Below are 24,396 nucleotides of genomic sequence, written 5' to 3' on the forward strand. Positions count from 1 at the left end.
GTTTTTAAAGGGACCATGCACTGTTGTTTCCCCTCTAATATTTCACATTCTTTACATCTTTATGAACTCAACTCCACAACACTTCCAATATAAAAATAAAAGCATTATAAAGAAATGTTATTTTAATATTTTCAGGGAACCCATGTGATTCCATTGCTGTCCTCTGTGCTGTGTGATAAACATGATGTGGAGATGCCGGCGTTGGACTGGGGTAAACACAGTAAGAAGTCTCACAACACCAGGTTAAAGTCCAACAGGTTTATTTGGGTGCAAAAGCCACTAGCTTTCGGAGCGCTGCTCCTTCGTCAGGTAAGTGGGAGTTCTGTTCACGAACAGGGCATATAAAGACACAAACTCAATTTACAAAATAATGGTTGGAATGCGAGTCTTTACAGGTAACCAAGTCTTAAAGGTACAGACAATGTGAGTGGAGAGAGCGTTAAGCACAGGTTAAAGAGATGTGTATTGTCTCCAGACAGGACAGTTCGTAAGATTTTGCAAGCCCAGGCAAGTCGTGGGCGTTACAGATAGTGTGACATGAACCCAAGATCCCGGTTGAGGCCGTCCTCATGTGTGCGGAACTTGGCTATCAGTTTCTGCTCAGCGACTCTGCGATGCTGTGTGTCGTGAAGGCCGCCTGGGAGAACGCTTACCCGAAGATCAGAGGCCGAATGCCCGTGACCGCTGAAGTGTTCCCCAACAGGAAGAGAACACTCTTGCCTGGTGATTGTCAAGCGGTGTTCATTCATCCGTTGTCGTAGTGTCTGCATGGTCTCCCCAATGTACCATGCCTCGGGACATCCTTTCCTGCTGGGCTAATATCTTTGCGGTGGCCTTAGATGTGTTGGATCGAGTGGGGAATGCCTCGACCCATTTGGTGAAAGTGTCTATTATTACCAAGACCTATTTAAATCTGTTCCTACATGGCGGCAGTGGACTGATATAATCAATTTGGAGGTTTGTCCAGGGGCCTTCGACTGGCCGTGTGTGTCTTAGCTCTGCTTTTCTGGCATACCTACCGGGGTTGTTCTGGGCACAAATTAAACAATTGTCGATATAATGGGCAACATCATCATGCAGTTCGGGTCACCAACATTATTCTTTTAATCGCTCGGTTGTTGTCTCTATGCCCTGATGGCCATGTCCATCATGGTACTGGTAGATGAGCTGATTTCTGTCCTGGGTAGGGACTACGTATGCGCCTGCCTTTAATATCAAACCATCCTGAATCTGTATTTAGTCCTTCCATTTCTCATATGGGGCTGGGTAGACTCCTTATAAAATGTGTTTTAGGGAACTGTCGGTGCGCTGCGCCTGGACCAGGTCGGCTATATTAGTTTGGCAGATGGTCACAGCGTTTACTTGCTCTCCTACAGGTGGCTGCCAAAACTGTCCCGTACGAGCACCGGCCTTGGCTAGTGTATCTGCCGTACATTTACCAGGTGGGGAAGTCCTGTGGTGGCTTCTAATTCCATATGTGCGCCCTTCGATGGCCTGCAGAACATATTTTAATAAGGGGGCTGACGGTTGGGGCCTTCCGTCCGTAGAGACGAAGCCTCTGGCTTCCCATAACGGTAGGAACTCAGTCAGGCTGTTGCACACTCTTACGGAGTGTATGGTGGCAGGGGTTGGGAATAGGTCTGGGTGGCTCACTACGTATGCGACTGCTGCTAGTTCGGCAGCTTGAACACTCAAATGGCTGGGTAGTTTGAGAGTGAGCTCTATTGGTGGCTGTCTCTGCTGGTTTTCTACATAAATGCCACATCCTGTGATTCTGGTCCCATTCTCTGTGGTGGATGAACCGTCTACATAAATTCTCATGGCTGAGTCTGTCCGTTGGGTGGCTGTCTGTTTTGTTCCTGATCGTCTCTCCTGTTGTTTCGGGATAAATGGACCTGTGGGGTCCTGTGTGGCTGTAACCTGACACTCATGTAGATCTCCCCCATAATTTAAATTATCTGCCAGGAACGTGGGCACTTTGGTTTGCTTGACAGTGATGTCCTTACCCTGCAGTAGTAGTGTCCAACGGGCTGCGCGGGCCTGGCTTATTGAGCCGTCTTTAAGGCGGCCATCCAGCAGAAGCTGGGTTGGGGTGTGTTCAGTGAGGGCGGTTATTGGGTTCAGTCCGGTGATATCGGCGAAATGCTGCACGGCCCAAAATACCGCGAGCAGGTGTCGTTCACACCCGGAGAAGCCCTGTTCGACTGGGTCCAATACTCGTGAGGCACAGGCTACTGGGCCTGGTCTACCATGTCTTTCTCGTAATAATACTGCTGAAAGTGTGTGGTCGGTGGCTGCAACTTCTGAGGCGTATGGTGGATCTGGGTCAGGGACTAGTAAGGCTGGCGCTGTGGCGAAGGCGCGCTTTAAATCGGTTACTGCAGCTGTGTGCTGCGCAGTCCACTTCCAGGTCGCGTTTTTCTTTAGCAATTCGGAAAGTGGGGCTGCCTTGGTGACGAAGCCGTCTATATGATTCCGATAGTACCCTACTAGACCTAGAAAAGGGCGGAGGGCACTCACATCCCGGGGCAGTGGGAGGTGCACTATGGAGAGTCTATCCTTTTCTGTTTGAGCTCCCTCTTCCCATAGGTAATCACTGTACCTGGGTATATAACCTTGGGTTGCAAAATTTGGGTCTTTTTTGGGTTGACTTTACAGCCTAATGAGTGGAGCAGTGCGAGTAATTCATCCAGCAAGGTTACATGCTCCTCTTTGGTGTTAGTCTGTAACAATAAATCGTCTACATATTGGACCAAGCACTCGGGTCGGGAAAACGTTTCTAGCCTGGTAGCTAGTCACCTGTGGAAGATGGACGGGGAATTATGGAAACCCTGTGGTTGGCAAGTCCAAGTGTATTGCTGTCCCTGGAAGGTAAAGGCAAACTTGTACTGGCAACACCGATTTAAAGGGATGGACCAGAAGCCATTACCGTGAAAAACTTTGCCTGGGCTCCCTGTCTCGTCACGGTGACAGGACTTGCAGCTACTGTAGGGGACGTGAGTGGGGTAACCTAATTTAATTCCCGATAATCGACCGTTAACCTCCATGATCCATCTACCTTTTTCACGGGCCATATCGGCACATTATTTGTGGATGCCACTTGTCTCAACACCCCCTGCTGTAATAGACTATCAATTACTTTGGCCACCTCCCCCTCTGCCTGTCTGGGGAAACCGTATTGTCTCTGTGGTTTCGGGTCCGGCCCTTCAATTCACACCTCCCCAGGTCTCTGGCCACGATCATGTTTATGCCGCGCAAACACCCCATTGTTTCTGTGAAGCTCCTCCCTGACGGCTGGATCACTGCTAATCGTTAAGGGATCAAACCAGGACTCCCCTATTGTGCTAACCCTATCAGCATATGTCCCGACTGGAATGATTAATGGCACTCTGCTAATCGTAGCCATCTGCCAAATGCATCGATTCGCTGGATCAAATGAAAGATTACATTTATTCATGTCATCGGACCTCAGGATGTGTTCAGCATTTGGGGGAAAGTCAACTAACACCACCGGATGGTCACACGCCATGCTACCGAGGCGGACCTGTACAGGGGCTGTAATGTGTCCCTCCTGCATGTGTCCTGTGAATCCACTGAGTGTAATTGTGCCCGTAGTTGGCCAAGGGATGTCTGTTTTTAATTTTGATACATTTAGGGTAGTTTGGGAGCCTCCGGTATCCCAAAGGAATTCTACGAGGTGGCCTCTTACCTCACCGTTAACTAGGGGTCTCCCTACACTATCCCACCTGGTGCTACAGACCCAGGCTGGGGAGGGCGGGTACCGTCAATCTAGGGTTCCATAGGCGGGGACAGTTGGATACAGTGATGGGCTCGTGCTTACGGTATGCATGGGGTGACCGGGACCTTCTATCGGTGGTGGGCGGTGTTCTCTCTCGTACCTTGGAGCTGCCCTAACTGGTGGAGCCGGTGGTCCTAGTAGTCTCGGGGACCGTGTATATGAAGGCGGGGGTCTCCTACAATCTTGGGTGAAGTGTCCTGGCTGCCCGCAATTAAAACATATCCCTTTATCTCTCCCCAGGGCTGCTGTGTGAGGTGGAGCTGTACCTCTCTGGTGTTGGTGATCCCCTCTATCCTCGTTTCTCCATACTGGATCCTGGCTAGCCCTCATCGGAAGCATTCTCGCCTCCCTTTCTGACCGTGACATTGAGACTCCCTGAACTTCCTGTTCCCAGAATGGAGCTAACCATCGGAGAACCCATGCTTCATTGTGAGTGGTCTCTGCGGGGTCAAAATCAGCGCAGACTTTCTTGCCTTCCTCTGTGGTGTGCGAGACTAATGTCCGAGCCCATTTGGATGAATCAGCCTCATTTAATCTAGCCCGATCTAATTCCCCACATACTCCCACAAACAACTGGCAAAGGCAGTCGGATGTTCCCCTTTCCTCTGTCTACATTTATTTAACCCATCTACAGGATCCCCTTTATTAAACCATACCGCGGTCAATCTCGTTTCCTTAATTTCGTTTAAGGTTCCTTCCCTGACATTTTGAGGGGCTGGCAGGGCAGACCATACAGACTTGCTTAAGCACATGACTATCAGCTTCACTTCTTCCCTTTCATCTAGCCCATGCATTATCATTTTTAAGGTAATAACATTCCGACATTCACTTAGATTCTTCTGCTGTACATGCGTTCTGATATGACTGCTTTATCTCTCCATCTTGTTCTTGTAATTCTTGCTAATTTCCCTGAACTAAAAAAATCCACTTTGTCCTCTGACTGTTCTTGTTCTTTCTCAACCATCTGACCAAAAATGGTTTCTGATAAATTCAACTTCAGCTTCTTTATCTTTACTCTTTGATTTCTCCTCCTGTCTCAACCTGTGGCTTTGTCACTTTGTTGCCACACATGTGGCCATATCATTTGTTTAGCTACTTTCTCAAATGAGATGAAAAAGGCTTCAACATCCTTCTCATCAAACCTTGACATTGCTTGGGACACGTTAAAACCGATCCCCACCAGGTCTTTCGCTGTGATGGTTTTGCTCTCCCTCACTGTCCTCATCACTATTACCAAATGGTACCTTCAGGTCTGCCATTTTAAGTTGACTTTCACTTTTCAGTTCCAGCTTTCTAAATTCAAATTCTCTTTTTTTCTTTTTGTTCTGCCAGGGGTATCTTTCTTCCTCGTTTTCTTCTGCCAGGCGGGCGAGGCTCGCAGAACGGAATTATCTGTTAGCCTCTGGCACGAGTTTACGAGCCTTGCCCGAGTGAGGCTGTAAAACACCGACTATTCTTTCCCATTCCTTTCCCCTTGCCTGGAATTCAAACAGTTTCATTTCTTTTTCTTGTTGCAATTCAAATTGTTTCAATTATCTTCCTCCTTGTTCCTCTCTCTTGCTTTTGCCTCTAATTCAGGCTGCTTCATTTATAATTGAATTCTTGCCATTTCCAATGTTTCCAACTGTGTTTCTGGCTATTTTAAATGCTGAGCTTTCATTGCGATTATCTCCGTCTTCCTCCCCCACTTCCGGTAATGTCAACTGTAGCTTGTTTGCCAATTTCAAAAACTTTGCTTTAACCACCTTTTTCAAACCACTTTAAACTTAATTCCAGCCTTTTAACTCTGTGAATAAGTTTCTTTTGTCCTCTGTTCTAAGTTTCTTGCTTTAACCTTGCATCAATAATGTCATAAACACTTAACAAGATCTTTGTTTTAAAATGTTCCTTTAACTTAAAGTGAAACAAATGTCCTGAAAAGGGGATGATGAATTCCTGAAAAATGTCCATGTGATTTGAGGCCTTGAGAGAGAAAAATTCAATTAGAAAGTGGAAACTCAATGTTGCGTCAAGTGGCAGTTGTAGCACCTTTATCACAGAGCAAAGAATAGCTGCAACTGAGATGCAGGCAAAAGAATTGGAACTTTCTCAGGAACAGGTTCTCACTGTCCTGTGAGAAATTATGGAGAGCAGTGGTGAAGCTGTCTGAGGAAAACTGTTTTACTCGAGCTGATTAAAATGGTTAAAGAGGCTGGACACAGGACACTATAGAATTCGGAATTGTTGGGGCAGTTATGACCTGTGGAAGGGGAATCATTGAGATGTACATTGCTGGTGATAATTGTATCTGGGAAAATTCAGGTTGAGTGAATAATTGTCAAAGGGCAATGAAAGTTTCAACCTGGTGTGGCAGGAAGAGGTGAACGTCTGCTGGGAAATGACTTTGTGACTATTCCTTGAATGCTACAGATCTGCCAAAAGCATGGCATGAGGTAAAAACACTTCCTCAGACCTAATTCAGCGATGGTAGTTCATGCAAAAGTTACTCGTTTCTTTCGTTTAATTTACAGGGAACTTATACATCAATGTTTAAACTGTTGATTTTAGATTGTCGCAATAAAAGTGTAAAAAATATTGTTCATCGTTTTATTTCCGTTGGTCATTAATGAAGTTCGCCTTTTTAAAACAAAAGTTGTCAAGTCTCTACAGGGATTATAACAATAGTCCCTCATCCTTGACCCCGCAACAGTGAGACTAGTCCGCTTCTCTCTACTTTGATCCAAACCTACATAATTTTAAACACTTAAATAATATGACCCCCAATTTACATTTTTATGATGGAAAAAACCTTTGTACTTCCTCAAATCAGGCTGTGAATCAGTGAATCTTCATTGCATTCTCCAATATCTCAATATTCTTTCTGTAGTGTGCAGTCAAAAACTGCATACAGTACTCACACTGTGGTCTTGCTGAGGTTTTATACAGACTCATTGTTACTACTCGACTCATTTTATATCTCTTGGGATAGAACCTAAAATTAGAACTTAATAGAACCATTTGACTTTTTAATGACCTTATTAAACTGAGGTGTTACCTTTAATATCCTATGAAATTAGATTTTTGGGCGGGGGGGGGGGGGGTGCGGTGCTGCTGCTCTTATCTCTAATTTCTCCCTTTATAATCAATTTTTAATCCCATTTCTTACCCTCCTGAAATTCCACTTCATCACCTAGTAATCTCCCATGCATCTTCTCCAAGGCTATCCACATGTTCACATATATATGTTATGCATTGCATTTCTCTCCCATCTACCATGTCTGTTACATTCTCAAAAATGCCCACCATCCAGTAGGAGCGCTATATAGTGGGAACTTTGGCTAACACAGTACCTTTCCTTTTCTGCATCTCTCCTCTCTCTTCCACAGTTCAGGGATGCGAAGGTCAGTTATTATTAATAGTAGAGATTTACTGGTGGTGCCACCAGTAATATTGGCATCAGTTTTATCATCTTGGTCTAGTTGCAGGTGTATTGTGTTGTCTTTCTGTGTGTGCCAGTCGTTTATTTTATCCAGTGCTGTCCTCTGCATCTTCCTCAGAATTGCACTTCTGTTTTGTTAGCCAGTTGCCCAATCCACAGCTGCTGTAAAGTGCGTTAGTGGTTGTAACTAATTGTACACGTGAAGGCTTTTTGTAGTTCTATTGCTGAATCTGCCCTCAATATAAACAAGACAATTTAACTGTTACTTTAGAATAAATTTGGCTTTTTTTTTGTTTGATCTCAGCTTGGGCCTAGACCCAATTTAAAAAAAATAGATCCCAGGGAATCCAAGCAGGATTTACAATGGATTGGTGAAGTCATCTGGTTTGTGTGTCTGGAATTGTATAAAATGAAAGCAGTGTCTCAAATTCTATATTAGCCTGCATTTATTGATTTTTCTATTGCAATTCATTATTACAGTTGCCAATGTTAATGAAACGTTATGTGTCTGGGGTCCTTCAGTGTTAATATTTCCAGGTGCTGATCTATAAATGTATATGTATTTGAAGAGGGTAATTTACACACAAGTTGCAAAGTGAACTAGTGATGGTGATCTGTCTGCCGCGCTGTTTTGCAATATCGTGAATCATGAATAAAGACTTAAGTTCTTTGAAGATCAGATAAGCTAAACTTAGTTGCTTTGTCAGACAGCCTTCCATAGTTTCAGGATTGGAAGGTATAGGCAACAGTTGCTGGCTTTGCCAATGGCGCTCACATCCCACGAATGAACAAAAATAGTCAGGTCTCACTTTAATTTTAATTTTTTAAACTGAAAATGTGTTGAATATATAATTATTAAATAAACAGTAACTCCAATCCTTTTTGTAACCGGAGGAAGTTTGTGACTGGTAATTTGATATTTATGTGTGGTGAGTGGGTGGAAAAAGTGAAGTTTAAGCAGAAATCCTTTCAGTTCCACAAGTAAAATGAAATAGGGAAATTTTGATTCTTGTAGTTTTTTTGTTTTCGGCCAGCAGAAATGGAAAGACTGGAACGGTTTGTAGATTTGATTGACTGATGAGTGTGACTCAAAAAATTACTGTCTGAAACAGTTGACAACATGGTCATTGTAATTCAGTTATTGGAATTTTGAAGCAGTAATATTCAGTAAAAGTTAAAGCTTTTGTTATTTTTCTGCACCTCTTGCCAATTTTGTTTTGCTCCCTTGTTTTAGCATTGACTGTCTTTCAGTACATTGTTCATTTCTTGGTGTTGGCAGACTTCTTTACTGCACCTGAACTGGATACTGTCCTTGCGAGCATTTTGCAGTGGATGTCACCTATCTGGTGGTTAGGCACCTGAGTCTTGGCTTATTTTTTTTCTTCTCCCTAATTTAAAGTTGCTGTACATTTTGGGAAGAAATAACTTGCATTTGCATAGTGTCTTTCGGAACCTCGATATGCCAAAATGCTTTACAAGCAATAGAGTACTTTTGAAGTGGTTTGCAGAACAAGATCCAACAGACTGCAAAGAGCAATGTGATAATGAACAAATCATCTGTTTTAGAGTTATTGGTTGAGGCAGTAGGCAGAGTTCTCTTGCTCTTCAAAGTAACAGCATGAAATCTTTTCCTCCATCTGAATGAGTAGGTGGGGTCCTGGTTTAACATTTCAGGTGGCCACTCCAAATATACCACACACCCGTGATTGCACTGAATTGCCAGCCGAGATTATGTGCTTAAGTCTCTGAAGTGGGGTTCAGCACAAACTGACTCAGAGGCAAGAGTGCATTCTAATAAGCTGAAGCTGGTCTATTTTTGTCTCTGAAATGATCAGCGGGCAGTGGAGGATATCGACCAGCCAAAGGGGGAAAAAGAAGGAATAGTGAGAGGAGAATCTTCGTGTAAGTATGCCATGAGTAAAATAGCACAGGCTTGAGGTGAGATCTGGGATGTTTGTGGTCTGTGTGGCTTAGCTGTTCCATAATGGGACACCTGCCAGTGCTGTCAAGTTGACATAAAAATGGATACTGTTTCCTAAGGACAGGGAAGAAGTCTAAACTTTATGCAATGATTATTTAGCTTATCCTGGAGACCAGTACTGTTAAAATTTTGTATTTGACCTCTCAATCTTGACCCCGTGTGACTAACCTCCTCAAATCCCTTTCTGCAATAATGCTCTCCTAACTTCAGACACACTGTCAATTTTGTGGATTTTGTTAAGAGTGTCGATTCACCAATGTGTCCAACTACTTGTGTTGCTTTCTCCTTCCCTGTGCCCTGGTTCCCGCACCCAGCCACCTCTTCATCCTGTCGGCCATTAGCCCCTGTTTCTCCAATATCTTTCTCCCCTGCACCCTCTCTAAATCATCTCCAAATGCCCAGAGAAATCCATTTTGAATCCTTCTTCACTTGTTTGCAACAACATCACCTGCAAATGTGGGGTCAGCTGTGCCAATAACATCTAGCTTCACCTTTTAAGTGGTGTCTGAAAATTATTGCTGTGTTCCCAGGCTGCTTCTGGGCATTCAATCTTAGATGATGTGCATTTTCCCCTACTCCACCACAAGCCCTGCCCCTTGACCGCTGACCTGAAGCAGACTTAGCAACCAGACATTTTGTTATCTTCACTCAAAAGCTGCTTAGTTCTGTTATGTATGTCGGAGTGTAGGGAACAGGTCAGGTGACCCTGGGTGTGGGGTGATCTAGCTGGGAACCACCCTGAGAGGGCAGTTGTTGTTTGGAGTGTGGATCGCATAAGACTGCAATAAATACCTATGTTCCCTGACATGTGGAGAGAATTCTGGAGGGTACCCCTCAGTGGTGTTGAATTTAATGCTGGCAACAAGGATGGGATGACCGGCAGCCCATAAGGTGAAGGATCAGGGCCTTCAACACAGACTGTCTGCTGGGATGCACAGAGTGTAAAGAAAACCCTCGGAGGATGGGTAGGACCACGGAGGTAATAAGGCGTCATGAGAAACATCGAGCTGGACAGACTGGCATTGGTTGTTGAAGGGCAACCAGAGAAGACTTGGTTGTCGGGTGACTGGGAATACCGAGCGCTCAGGGAGAAGTTAGCGTGGGAAAAACAGGCTTTGGGCCTAGGTTCAGGGGTGGGAAGCGCCTGCCACCGGTGATGAGAAATGGCGGGAAAATGTGCTATGATAGGTGCGTTCCATGAGGAAGTTGAGTCGTGGATGACCTACCTCAAACGGTTCAGTATTTTTGTGGCAGCGAATTGGGCGATGGACGACCACATTGTGCCGGTCTTTCTTAGCACGGTTGGAAGTAAAACATTTGACATCGTGAGGAATTTACTGCAGCTGGAGAAATCGGCTGAGAAGCCATTCCAGGAGTTGTGTGCAGTTTTGGAGGGGCACTTAGCGCCAAAACCACTGCTGATTGCAGAGGGTTTCTGGTTTTACAAGTGGGACCAAATGGAGGGTGAGATCATCACCAAATTTGTGGCTACCATCAAAAGCCTCATGGAGCATTGTGACTTTGGGGCTTTCTTGCAGGACGCGCTATGACACTGTATGTGGCTTCCAACAGGAAGCACTTCAGTGAAAACTACTGGCAGAGCTGCAAGTCGAGTTTAAGAAGGCTTTTGAGATCATGCTCTCCATGGAATGGGCTGCCAGGGAGGCAGCGCACTTCGGTGCCAGTGCAAGGGTGCACAAGGTGGCAGAGATGCTGAAGAGTCAGTCACGGCCCGAGGAATGCCACCAGTGTGGACGAGTAAGTCACACGGAATCCAATTGCTGGATAAGGGGAGGTCATTGCTGGAACTGTCGGAAGACCGGCCCCATTGCCCGAAACTGCAGAACACCAGTGTCCCAGGAGAGTGCGAAGCTAAAGTGATCAGGGTTCAAACCGCGGAGGAAGTGAGGAAAAGGAGTCGAATGGATCTGCGGATGAAACAGAGCAGATGGAGAAGACACTGTTAAAACTAAATACTTTTTGTCTGTGTGCGGTGAAGCAGAGCAGTTCTGGGCAATACCCAAAGTCGAAGGGAAACTAGTGAAGATGAAGGTGGACGTGAGGGTGGCAGTGCTGTTGATCCCAGAATCAATATACAAGGAAAAGTTGAATCACTTTCCCCTGAAGCCTGCGAACATCATTCTGAGGACATGCAGTAAACAGTTGGTTCCTCTTAAGCGCTATGCCTCAGCCAAGGTACAGTTGAGGGACCAAAGTGCACATCCACCTTCATATGTCATGAAGGGTGATTATACCGCATTGTTTGGACGATCCGGACTGAAATTGAACTGGGAAGTGGTGAACAGATTAACGGAATCTTGTTTGAGTCTGAACGATATTTTGCAGAGATACAAGAAAGTGTTTAATGAAACCCTGGGTGAAATGAAAGGGGTGAAAGTGAGCCGACGGCTGAAGCCCAAAGAGCATGAAGGCATGTCCAGTGCCGTATGTGATTAGAGCATGATATCGCAACACCCAAGTTGCTTAACTCTAATTTTAAGATTGTGTCTGCTTCTTCTGGATTTCCTCACCTAAAGGAAATAATTTATCTATTCTATTAGATCCCTTAATCATTTTTTACACCATATTGAGATCAACTCTCGATCTTCTAAACGCAAGGGGATTAACCCCATCATTCACCCTGTCTTCAGTTTAACCCTTTGAGCTCCACTACCGCCCTGGCAAATCTCTGCTCTCGTTCCCTCAGCCAGAGCTCAATTTGTAGCACTTTTCCTTCTGAACTACAAGGTTGTGGATTCAAGTGTCACTCCAGACACTTGAGCACAAAAAGCTCGGTTGACACTGCAGTGTGGTACTGAGGGAGTTGCAGTGGCCCTGTCTACTTTTTGAGGTGAACATAAAAGATCCCATGGCATTGTTTCAAAGAAGAGCAGGTGTCCTGGTCAGTATGTATGTCAGCACCACAAATGTAACAGATGATCTGGTCATTCATATAATCATAGAATGATTCTCGCACAGAAAATGGGCGTGAAGCCAAAATTCGGATCATCATTGATCTTTTTGAATGGTGATGCAGACTTGAGGGGCCAAATGGCTGACAGTTGCTCCTTTCTCCAGTGCTGTTGTGTCTATTTGGTCCGTCATGTCTGTGCCGGTTTTCTGTGTAAGTTTTAGGGCAAATCCTCCATGATTAAAAAAACCCAGGGATAAGGAAAATGGCCGACTGGCTGTCAGGAACCTTTACAGCCACATGAGTATGCAAGAGACTGGGAATAATGAGAAGGTTGAGACAGGGATAATCTAATCAACAGGAAACAAAGGAGAAACCATGGCCAGCAGACAAGGAGTAAATAGCCCAGCAGCAAGACAATGAGAACAGAGATCATTCCATCCACAGACAACATCAATGACTCAGCTCGCTGATGGGATTACAATCAGGATGACTCAGAGAACATTTACAAGACATTAAAATGTCAATTAAGGGTGGTGCCGACAGTTCCGGCCCTTTTTGTTCCAGTCTATCGAAACTATCAATGATCAGAAACTGTTTTGTGTGAGAGAATCACTGGTTCAGGTTTTAAAAAGGGACAAGCAAGCTCTGGCCTCTCCACTCTCCACTCTCTTCTCCTGTTCCTGGCTGCCTCTCGTTCGTCTCCAGCACGCAGCCCGAAGCCCACTGAGCAATTTAAACTAGGATTGTGAGCATCCTCCGGTAATTCGCGAAGTTTCCGAGATCATCATAGTGGATGAGGCTTTGGGGAAATGGGGGGGGGATTTGCATGCACCTTTCATAGTTTAAGACACTGGTAAACTTGTGTAAAGTAAGCATTCCGGTGTGTCCGTTTTAGTATTCCTTCTCTAGCTATAGTCTTGTAGAGCATAAGGCATTGTGTGGTGTTTTCCTGGTGTTTGGTGATCTTGACCTTGATGTTTTAATAAATATATATATATATATATCTTTGACTTCCATTGGAGTCCGTTTTGATCTTTTCAATTTCTCACCAATGATCTCTGACCAAGTCACAATATTAAATATCCCTTACCATAATTCCGGAGTCTAGATCTGAGGGTACCCTGGGCGCTTTGAAACCGCCCACTCAGGAAAGGCTGCCAGGTAGTGGATAGGCAGCAGTTTCCTTTTCTCTCTCTTGGGAGCGCTACTCTAGTGAAGGAGACGCAAGGTAGCCGTTGTTCCATCGGCGAGAGAGAGAATCACTCGGGCATTGGTGGGGTTTGGGTAACGGAGAACCAAACCTGAGATAAACCCACGAGTGGAGTTAAAAAGAGGGATCCCGCTACATCTGTAAGAACAATTTGGGTGGTTTCCCTCTCCTGTCTTTTCCCGTTTCTGTATTTCTGTTTGTGGGAACTCGATGTGCTCAAATTGCTGCATTTCCTCCTGTACTATACTTCAAAAGTGTTTGCTCGGCTGTGAAGAACTTTTGAGATGTCCAGAGGTCATGAAAGACACTACATTAACATAAGTTCACCTTTTTTATTTCCCCTCCTCTCCCCCAAGGCCAATATATCCTTTTCTGAGCTGCAGCATGCAGTTTGCTGAATGCTGTTTTCCTGATAAGTATAGATTCCTTTTCTCCTGTATTCCAGCCACTGAAGGAAATGGCCAACATACCATTAGCTTTTTTTTTGATAAAGATTTGTACCTGTGCACTCGCCTTTATTGATTTGTGGACTTGGACATCCAAATCCCTTTGCTCCTTCACAGTTTCTAGTCCATTTAGAAAGTTTCAGTTTATCTGACTTGGATCTGAAGTTAATGATTTTGTACTTCCCCACATTTGAACTCTGTCCGATGCATTGTTTCCCACTTGCATAATCTGCCAAAGCCCCTTTGTAACTCCTGCTCCCGTTTCCGCAACCTGTTATGCTTCCAAATTTAATGTCATCCCTCAACTTGGATATTCAACTCTTCCCTATCAATGACTTGGATGAAGGAAATGGTGGAGAACTAAAGCCCTGTTCAAATGCTTGGAGAACATCACTTTCCACATCCTGCAAAATTGGGTACTTTTTTCTTTATCTCTAATCTGTCAATTTCTTTTATCTGATTGTACTCATGTGAAGTGACTTAGGAGTGTCCTTTTACGACATTGGAGGTGCTTTATATATTGTAAGTTGTATCATTTTTCTCAACCAATCCAGGTTCCAAGGCTGCCACCTTTTTTGAAATTTGTTTTCCGAGCGTTCTTCAAGTATAATTTTTAAAAATAGCTGGCTAGAAACAGAAAAAAGTGAGGTAAAATATTTAATCAATACAGGTGGCTGGTATTGTTGTATCCTGAGAAATTAGATGAGCTGCACATGCTCACACTGCACATCAGCTTAGTCTTACAGCTTCCGGCAAAAATAAGTCGAAGCCCAGGCTTTCGATAAAAGCTGAAGCCTTGAACTAATAAAGCCATTAAAAAATGCTTGAATATACACATTTAATTGTTATTGTGGAATATACAATGTTTTGCATGTTTTAAGTTTTAGTTAAACCTGGGGGCATCAGAAGTTGTATTTACTGAACAAGTAAAATATTTGGATCAAACTTTCAGAAAACGTTCCAAATGAATTATGTGAAAAAGTCTTTTGAACTGACTGTGTCATTATATGACTGATTACATAGGTGATTTCCATTATAAATATGGTCACAGGAATTCATAATGGTGGGGGGATGGTGGTGGAAAACTGGCATCAAAGTGTGAAGGAAACAGTGAAAATAAGTGGGGCTTAATAGAATTCATGTGTGTTTAAGGCAAGATGTTTAATATACTGTAGATACCTTCCGCCTCCTTGCTGGATTTTTAAATCTAGTTTGCGCTGAATTATTACCTTACTGCAGCAAAGATGGGAATTATATGGGTGATTCTTGCCAAAATTCTTCTTTTATCTTTTGTGACATGTGCAATTAATTCATTGCCCAATTTCATCTAGTTAATGTATTAGACAGTGGAAAAATGGACATGCACTGATACAAGTTCAATGGTACTGGATCCTTTTTTAACTCGTAGAACTGGTGGACTGAATGCTTTTGACAGTTTTAAGCCAAATTAGTTGGGCTATCTCAGCCCACTTTTTTAGATATAGATGGTAACATAGGAAAAAAACTGCCTTCCTGAGTAGACAGAAGTATCACGTAAAGTAAACTTGTAATGCCTCATGGCTGAACTTGCTTCATTTGTAGGAACTCGAGACTATTGATTTTTTGACTGAGTTTTAAATATCTGTAAACATGCCCCTTCTGTGTTCATTACTAACCTCCATGCTTGTCACTTGGTATCTATTCTTCTTCCTTTCTATTCCTCATCTACATGCTGCCCCCTTGACAACATCATCTAAAGGTAATGTTAGCTTTCTCATGTATGGCTGATGACACCCAGCCGCACACCACCATGTCTCTATTCCTCCATATTTGCTAAATTATCAGACATGCATGAGGAGAAATTTCCTCCAATTAAATATTAGGAAGACTGAAGCCATTGTTTTTGGTCTCCACTCCAAGCTCCATTCCCTAGCTACTGAATTCATCCCCCTCCCTGGCACAAATCTGGGATTAGTCTGGTCTATTTGTAACCTTAGTGTCGCATTTGATCCCAGAATGAGTTTTTGATCTAATATTCATACCATGATTTGATTCAGGTTTCCACCTCTGTGCCATTGTAAACCTTTTCTCAGAATATCTGCTGCTGAAACCCTTGTTCGCACATTTGTTGACTCTGGATTCGACTGTTCAAACACACTCCTGGCTGGCCTCGCATAGTCTGCCCTCCATAAACTTGAGGTCATCCAAAACTCTGCTGCCCCTGCTTTAACTCACAGCAAGTCCCATTCCCCTATCATCCCTGTACTGACGGGTCTATATTGGCACCTGGTCACGCAACATCTTCATCTTAAAATTCTCGTCCTTGTTTTCAGATCCTCCATGGCTTTGCTCCTCCCTTCAGCCTCCTTCAGCCCCACAGCCTTCTGCGTCATCTTCTGCTCCTTTTGTTCATCCCTTATTTTAATTGTTCCATCATTGTGCTTTCAGTTGTCTGAGTCGCAAGCTTTGGTAAATCCTTCTTACACATCTGCCTCTCCAGCTCACTTTCCTGCTTTAAAGCATTCCTTAAAACCTATCTCTTTGCCCGGGCTATTGGTCATCTGAGTTAATATTGCCATAGGTGGCTTGTTGTCATACTTTGTTTTTTAATGCTTCTATGAAGTGCTTTGAAATGTTTTATTACATTAAAGGTGCTATCTAAGCATAAGTTACTGTTGTTGGTATCTGACAACTAGAAAGGGAATAAATAAATGTGAATAACTGGGTCAGCATCCGAATACATAAAGCTGCTTATGTGCTTCATACACATAAGAACATAAGAAATAGGAGCAGGAGTAGGCCATCTAGCCCCTCGAGCCTGCCCCGCCATTCAATAAGATCATGGCTGATCTGACGTGGATCAGTACCACTTACCCGCCTGATCCCCATAACCCTTAATTCCCTTACCGATCAGGAATCCATCCATCCGCGCTTTAAACATATTCAGCGAGGTAGCCTCCACCACCTCAGTGGGCAGAGAATTCCAGAGATTCACCACCCTCTGGGAGAAGAAGTTCCTCCTCAACTCTGTCTTAAACCGACCCCCCTTTATTTTGAGGCTGTGTCCTCTAGTTTTAACTTCCTTACTAAGTGGAAAGAATCTCTCCGCCTCCACCCTATCCAGCCCCCGCATTATCTTATAAGTCTCCATAAGATCCCCCCTCATCCTTCTAAACTCCAACGAGTACAAACCCAATCTCCTCAGCCTCTCCTCATAATCCAAACCCCTCATCTCCGGTATCAACCTGGTGAACCTTCTCTGCACTCCCTCCCTCACATTCCCCAAGGGAACAAAAATTGTAAAGTTGTCCTTACGTGGGGTTGAGTATTGCTGGCTTCTGATGTATACATTAGCTCAGAGTCAACTTGCTGCATTTGCTGAGGCTCATACTTACGTATACTCTTTGCTTTTTCTCCCTCCCTCCCTCCCTGACCATTAACAGACTCCCTGATCATCAACAAATGTGAACCCCACAAGCTGAATTGACTGCTGGTTGTGTAAGATTGTGAGCTAGAGTGAGTGTTCACAATATAAAAACAGTTTAAATTTGGATTAAACAAAGGAGGGAATATACTCTGAGTAAGAATCAAGTTGTTCTCCAAAGAGAAAAGATTGTCAATGCACACTCATTGGGCATGATTTTTCCAGCCCGTTGCGCTGCTTGAGTAGCGGGGGGAGCCTGTAGCAGGAGCCGTGACTGGCATCCAGCTGATCACGACTCGCCCAGGCCAATTCTTTTACAACACAATGAGCCTCTCGCCGAAAATGAGTGCGCGGTTGATTAGAATTTCCATCTCATTTAGCAAGCCTGGAATGGTATCCCGCTCCTCCCCCCCCCGCCCCCCCCCCCCCCCCCCCCACTCCGCTGTTTTTCCTCCCTCCCTCCCTCCCTCTCTCGCGCTCACTTTCCTAACCAAACTTTCTAATTTTTCGAGCCATTCTTATAAACCTCTTCTGCACTCTCTCAAATGCATTCCTATCCTTCCTATACTCTGGCACACAGAATTGCACACAACGTTCCAACTGAGGTCTAATTAGTGTCTTGTATACATTCAGTCTAACGTCCTTGCTGTTGTACTCTATGACCCTTTGAATAGAGCCCAGAATACTATGTGCTTTATTAACTGCTCTCTCCAAGTTCAGGGAACACAAAGTTAGCATCAAGGTACAGCAAGCGATTAGGAAGGTAAATGGCATGTTAGCCGATATTGCAAGGGCATTAGGGTCGAAGAATAAGGAAGTCTTGCTGCAATTGTATAAGATATTCATGAGACCATGTCTGGAGTACTGTCATAGTTTGACTCTCCACATCGAAGGAAGTATATACTTGCCCCAGAGGCTGCACAGGAAGGTTCGCTGGATTGGTTCCTGGGATGAGAGGGTTGCCCTGTGATGAGAAGTTCAGTACATTGAGCTGATGTTCTTTGGGTCTTGGAAGACTGAGAGGTGATCGAACTGAAACCCCAATTCTGAAAGGACTTGACAGGATAGATACTGAGAGGTTATTTTCCCCTGACTGGGGAACCTGGACGGAGTCTCAAGAAAAGTGCTCGATAATTTCTGACCGAGATGAAGAGAAATTTCTTCATTCACAGTGCTGTTCCCCTCGTAACTGTTGGTAATTTCTTGCAAGTGATCCTGATGAGTGCAAGGCAAAAAGCTTGATAGCACGTTTTTTTTTAGCAATGCAAAAAGTAACATTTTTCTCAAGACAGTAAAACTGTGCTGATGGGAGAATTCCTCTTATTTGAAGTAATTTATACCTCCCCCTTAAGAGTTATCAGCAGAAGATTTTTAGCCTGAACAAAGAGAGCTCATGATGAACTGGGAAGTTGGGATTGAAGAAGACAGGACCTGATGTTTGAACTATTGATTTTGAAGAACTTAATATAGCTACTTATGTTTGTCATAAGTTGAAAAATCTTTCCCTTTTGGCTGTTTTATGTTCAGTATTTTGCTTTTGGATTATTTCAAGTAATTTGTTTTGTATGATAACACTACACTTTCATGAGTATACCCCCCATCCCGTGCATTGCAAATCCTCTGGTACAGATGTTAGTGAAGGTGTTAACCCAATCTTATTCATGCCCGACAGGCACTTCCAGCTGTGGTCAATGAAAAGCAAGTGTGAATCATTCTGGATTTTGAGGTTATCGGACTTCAACCATTGGCTGGTTGAGGAACTAACTCAACACAGAATGGGAATTGAGCTACAGTAGTGTCCATCTGGTCTGTTTGTAGTTTAATTCCTTAATTAGCTTAACCAACTGAGCCATCAGGGAAATTCTTATGTACTGTATTTTGCTTTGTTTTGGGATCATTTATTGGCACTGATCATCTGAGCACCAACTTCCAGTTAAAAGAATGTTACATAATTTCACGGTCATATTCATCATCCTATTGTTAATTTTATGTGACTTGTCCTTGGTTTGATGTGGTTTTACTCTCTCCCCAGCATGAAATGCCACTGCAACCAGCAGTACAATTCACTGAGATTTCCAACTGGAGCAAGAAATCTTGCAGCTTTGTAATCATTCTTGTTTCTAACATCATGTCTTGTGGTTTATGTTCAGCTCCGTTTGATCTCTGACCTATGATTGAAATCACAGTAAATTGTGATCAAGTTGCTGTGCTGCAACAGGAAGCATTGGTTCATGGCCTGCATTCTACAGAAAGATGTATGAGTTTCAGCATATTACTTAACAACATGGCATTGCTCCCTTTGCATTGCTCCCAGGGGAATCATATTAGCAGCTGGTACCCTGCACTAATGGAAAATTTATTTTTGTGGGCTGGTAGAGGGACTGCTGGAATATTGGGGGAGTGGGTCGGGAGGGGAGGAGGCCATATATAAGGTCTAATATCAGAATGAGATTTGACAGGAATGCTTATGAAGAGGGTCCCCACTCTCTCTGCTCAATCAACAGCTCTTAATTCTTAGCAATATTGAATTGATTCATCAAAAATTGCATCTTAAATCCCAGTTAGATTTGGGAGTTGAGAAAGCAACGTGTTTGCGTTAGATAGGATTTGCTCATGCAGGTACTCAACTGTTGCCAAGTGACTTCTAAACCAGCCAGCAACGACCTGTCACATTTGGCAGGCCATTTTTGTAGTTTGCCCTCAATTAGCTTAATTAGTTTAGGGTTACTAATGAGCATGCACACGGCGAGAAAAATCCTGGGTTTAATGCTTGGTTTGTGCTGACTTGCTGATCTTCAATTGAGGTAACTGTTGGGCTAGGATCAGAAGCGTGTGCTTTTATTTTTTTTCTTTTCAGTGTGAGCCGAGATGGTGTATATCTCCCAGCTTTTAGACCATGGGAGAGTTTGTTAACAAGGCTGCTCCTGTTGGCCCTCCAGTATCTCCATATTCTTTGAAGCAAATATCCATAGATTAGGAAGATGAGAAAAATCAATGACCTTCTTACCCTTTTTAGTTATAATAACCCCTGCTGGAAAATGCACTTTCGTGGATTATGGGTGAAAGTATAACTACACTGGGAAGTTTCCACATGTCCAAGTAAACTGATGTCATTCAGAGCAGAAATATTGGAAGGACTGCCTTTGAATATGTACCTCAGTATGAGCTGCCACTTTTTTAAAAAATCAGAAAATTTGATGGGAGGGGAAGAGGAAAAGAAGACCGAACAACATTAATTCAACCTTATTTGTTGCTTGATCTGAAAAAAGGGGATTAGATTGTCATAAATCATTAGGTTTAACTGCAGCAGAAAAATACCTGAGTAAACATGACTGTGTACTATAGATATCGATGGAGGAAAAAGAAGACAGAAAATGTGCATGTGAAGCAAACCAGAATAGATATTTTGGGCTTGTGATGTGGTTGACCACTGATGTTTAAGATTATGGCTCCTCAAAATCCTCCTCAAGATACACAGCTCAAATTTAAAGAAGTAAGTTGCATGTTCTTCTGTTGCATTCAAATCTAATGATTTATCCAGAGCAACTAACAACCAAGATGGAATTTTTGTTTCCCTCTTCTCCATTCCCCCCCAAAAATGTATTAATGTTTACCGAGCAAGCTATGTTTAATCCCAGTGTATGCTGATCCTTAGCTGGAACTATGGCCAGGACACTTTGATTGATATGAGCATTCCTTGGTTATTGGAATTAAAATTTATCTGAAGGAAATGTGAATGTATGATAAGGTCGAATACAATGCTCGAATACAATGATCAAATACAATGCTTGCTGTTCAGACTCCAGCATGAATAGTCGCTGTCTCAATGATATGCCAGAAGGATATGCTGATCTTCAGTAGTCAGTTTCTAGAGTTTGTTCAGCTAAGTTTCCTTGTACGTCAATGTTCTACATGGAGGCCTTCATGGTGCAGTTCGACAGGCTAATAATCAGCTCAAGAATCCTCCCCCAGAGGGATAAAAGTGTGCATGAATGTACCTGAAAAAATGTATTGTTCCACTTTCGCCCTGCTTTCATTCTTTAACTCAAACAAAGACAAAGAACAATACAGCACAGGAACAGGTCCTTCGGCCCTCCAAGCCCATGCCGCTCCCTGGTCCAAACTAGACCATTCTTTTGTATCCCTCCATTCCCACTCCGTTCATGTGGCTATCTAGATAAGTCTTAAACGTTCCCAGTGTGTCCGTCTCCACCACCTTGCCTGGCAACGCATTCCAGGCCCCCACCACCCTCTGTGTAAAATATGTCCTTCTGATATCTGTGTTAAACCTCCCCCCCTTCACCTTGAGCCTATGACCCCTCGTGAACGTCACCACCGACCTCAGGAAAAGCTTCCCACCGTTCACCCTATCTATGCCTTTCATAATTTTATACACCTCTATTAAGTCTCCCCTCATCCTCCGTCTTTCCAGGGAGAACAACCCCAGTCTACCCAATCTCTCCTCATAACTAAGCCCCTCCATACCAGGCAACACCCTGGTAAACCTCCTCTGTACTCTTTCCAAAGCCTCCACGTCCTTCTGGTAGTGTGGCGACCAGAACTGGACGCAGTATTCCAAATGCGGCCGAACCAACGTTCTATACATCTGCAACATCAGACCCCAACTTTTATACTCTATGCCCCGTCCTATAAAGGCAAGCATGCCATATGCCTTCTTCACCACCTTCTCCACCTGTGACGTCACCTTCAAGGATCTGTGGACTTGCACACCCAGGTCCCTCTGCGTATCTACACCCTTTATGGTTCTGCCATTTATCGTATAGCTCCTCCCTACATTAGTTCTACCAAAATGCATCACTTCGCATTTATCAGGATTGAACTCCATCTGCCATTTCTTTGCCCAAATTTCCAGCCTATCTATATCCTTCTGTAGCCTCTGACAATGCTCCTCACTATCTGCAAGTCCTGCCAATTTTGTGTCGTCCGCAAACTTACTGATCACCCCAGTTACACCTTCTTCCAGATCGTTTATATAAATCACAAACAGCAGAGGTCCCAATACAGAGCCCTGCGGAACACCACTAGTCACAGGCCTCCAGCCGGAAAAAGACCCTTCCACTACCACCCTCTGTCTTCTGTGACCAAGGCAGTTCTCCACCCATCTAGCCACCTCCCCCTTTATCCCATGAGATTCAACCTTTTTCACCAACCTACCATGAGGGACTTTGTCAAACGCTTTAGTCAAGTCCATATAGACGACATCCAAGGCCCTTCCCTCGTCAACCATTCTCGTCACTTCTTCAAAAATCTCCACCAGGTTACTGAGGCATGACCTCCCTCTCACAAAACCATGCTGACTATCGTTAATGAGTGTAGTCCTTTCTAAATGCGCATACATCCTATCTCTAGGAATCTTCTTGGTGCTCAAAGTCATAGAATAGGTCTAAAACCTGGAAACTCAAATAGATTTCTTTTTTGAGCTTTAATGCATTGGAGTTTTTAGTTTAGTAGGAACTTGTAGGGTGGAGTGTTGAGGAATCAAAATATAAATGAAATAATTTGAAAACCAGTTTGCTCATTGATTAATTTTTAAGCTTAAATAGAGTGCGGTTCCGTTATAACGCGATGGTTGGGGTCCATAAAATGTTACCACGAAAAAAGCGGGGTTGTGCTAAATCGGGGTTCAAGAAAATCAGCGTTCAAACTTACCCAATGTTAACCTAACATCCTAAAACACCTATAATCGCCCGATTTGACCCGTTACGGTCAAATAGGTTACTGTTGAGAACAGAATTAAATCTCAGAGGTCGCTATCCAGCAAGCTGCACATGCGGTCCAGTCCTCCATCGCCATTCTCCTTCGAGTCTCTGACTCACAGCCCATCTCCAACAGCAGACGTCCTTGGGCGCAGGAGCCCCAACCGAGGCACCTCCCCGTTGCAAGGCCAGGGGGCAGCTCATGCCGGACAGTCAGGCAGGTCACACCTAGCAGTCATAGAAGGCATGGTCCATGAGGAGGAATTGAGAGTCACCGGAAAAGCAACTGGGCAGAGCAGACCCATTTTGCCCATGATAAAAAGTTGGACCAGTGTGGGAATGACGCGGGAGGGTTGGACACATTGACCCCTTTGCTAAATGCTCTAGACCAGGGGCCTCCAAACTACGGCCCAAGGGCCACATCCGGCCCACAGCGGGCTACATCTGGCCCCAGCCAGTGGGGCGGGACGGGATTCACGCTGCCGAAAACACTCCCGTGTCCAGAACCCCACCGCAGACTCAGGATCCGGACGCGGGGACGGAAGCCACAGGCTGGACATTTGCTGCCACTCTGCGCGGTGTCTGATGGACCCATGGGAATCCCCGCCCTCTTTACCGGCCTATTGTCAAATCAGAGCTGCCGTCCTGTGACTGACAGTTCATTAAACGAATCCGCAATTGAGACATCTGTTATCCAATTGCCGGTCTGCATTGACTGAGTGACAACTGTTTTATCCAATCCGTAAGCTCCATCTGTCTGAAATGAGCGAGAACAATGGCAATGATGGCGGCAATTCAGTTATGGAAGGAAAAAGGAAAAGAAAAGTGGACAGTGAGTGCCGCCTGTTTAATGAAGAATGGGGTGTAAAGTACTTCTTTGTACAAGCAGGTGATAAAGCCTTGTGTGTCATATGCAACGAAACTGTTGCAGTTTTGAAGGAGTACAAGGTACGTCGGCACTATGAGACCAAACATGAACCAAGTTATTCCCAATTCACAGGAACACAGCATTCGGAAAAATTTGAATCAATGCCACGCAGGTTGCTTTCCCAACAAGCTTTTTTTACGCCGAAGATAACTGAAAATGAAGCTTTAACCAGGGCCAGTTACAAACTAGCTTATGTGTTGGCTAAAAGAGGAAAGCTATTCACCGATGGAAATCATGCCCAGAAAAAGCAAATCTGTTCAAAATCATCAGTCTTGCACCAACTACTGTTGCTCGTAGAATTGAGGATATAGGAAGCAATATATTTCATCAAATTGCAGACAAAGCAAGAAATTTTCAGTTGTATTCTCTGGCACTTGATGAATCGACTGATGTGTGTGACACATCACAACTCCTAATATTCATCTGTGGTACCGACAGTGAATTTAATGTGACACAAGAATTAGCATCAGTGCATAGCATGCACAGCAGAGTAACTGGAGAAGACATCTTCAAAGAATTGTAAAAAACTGTGTTAGAATATAACCTGGAGTGGAACAAACTGCAATGCGTGACAATTGAT

This window comes from Mustelus asterias, chromosome 23 (genome assembly GCF_964213995.1).
Source record: "Mustelus asterias chromosome 23, sMusAst1.hap1.1, whole genome shotgun sequence".
Taxonomy (NCBI): Eukaryota; Metazoa; Chordata; class Chondrichthyes; order Carcharhiniformes; family Triakidae; genus Mustelus; species Mustelus asterias.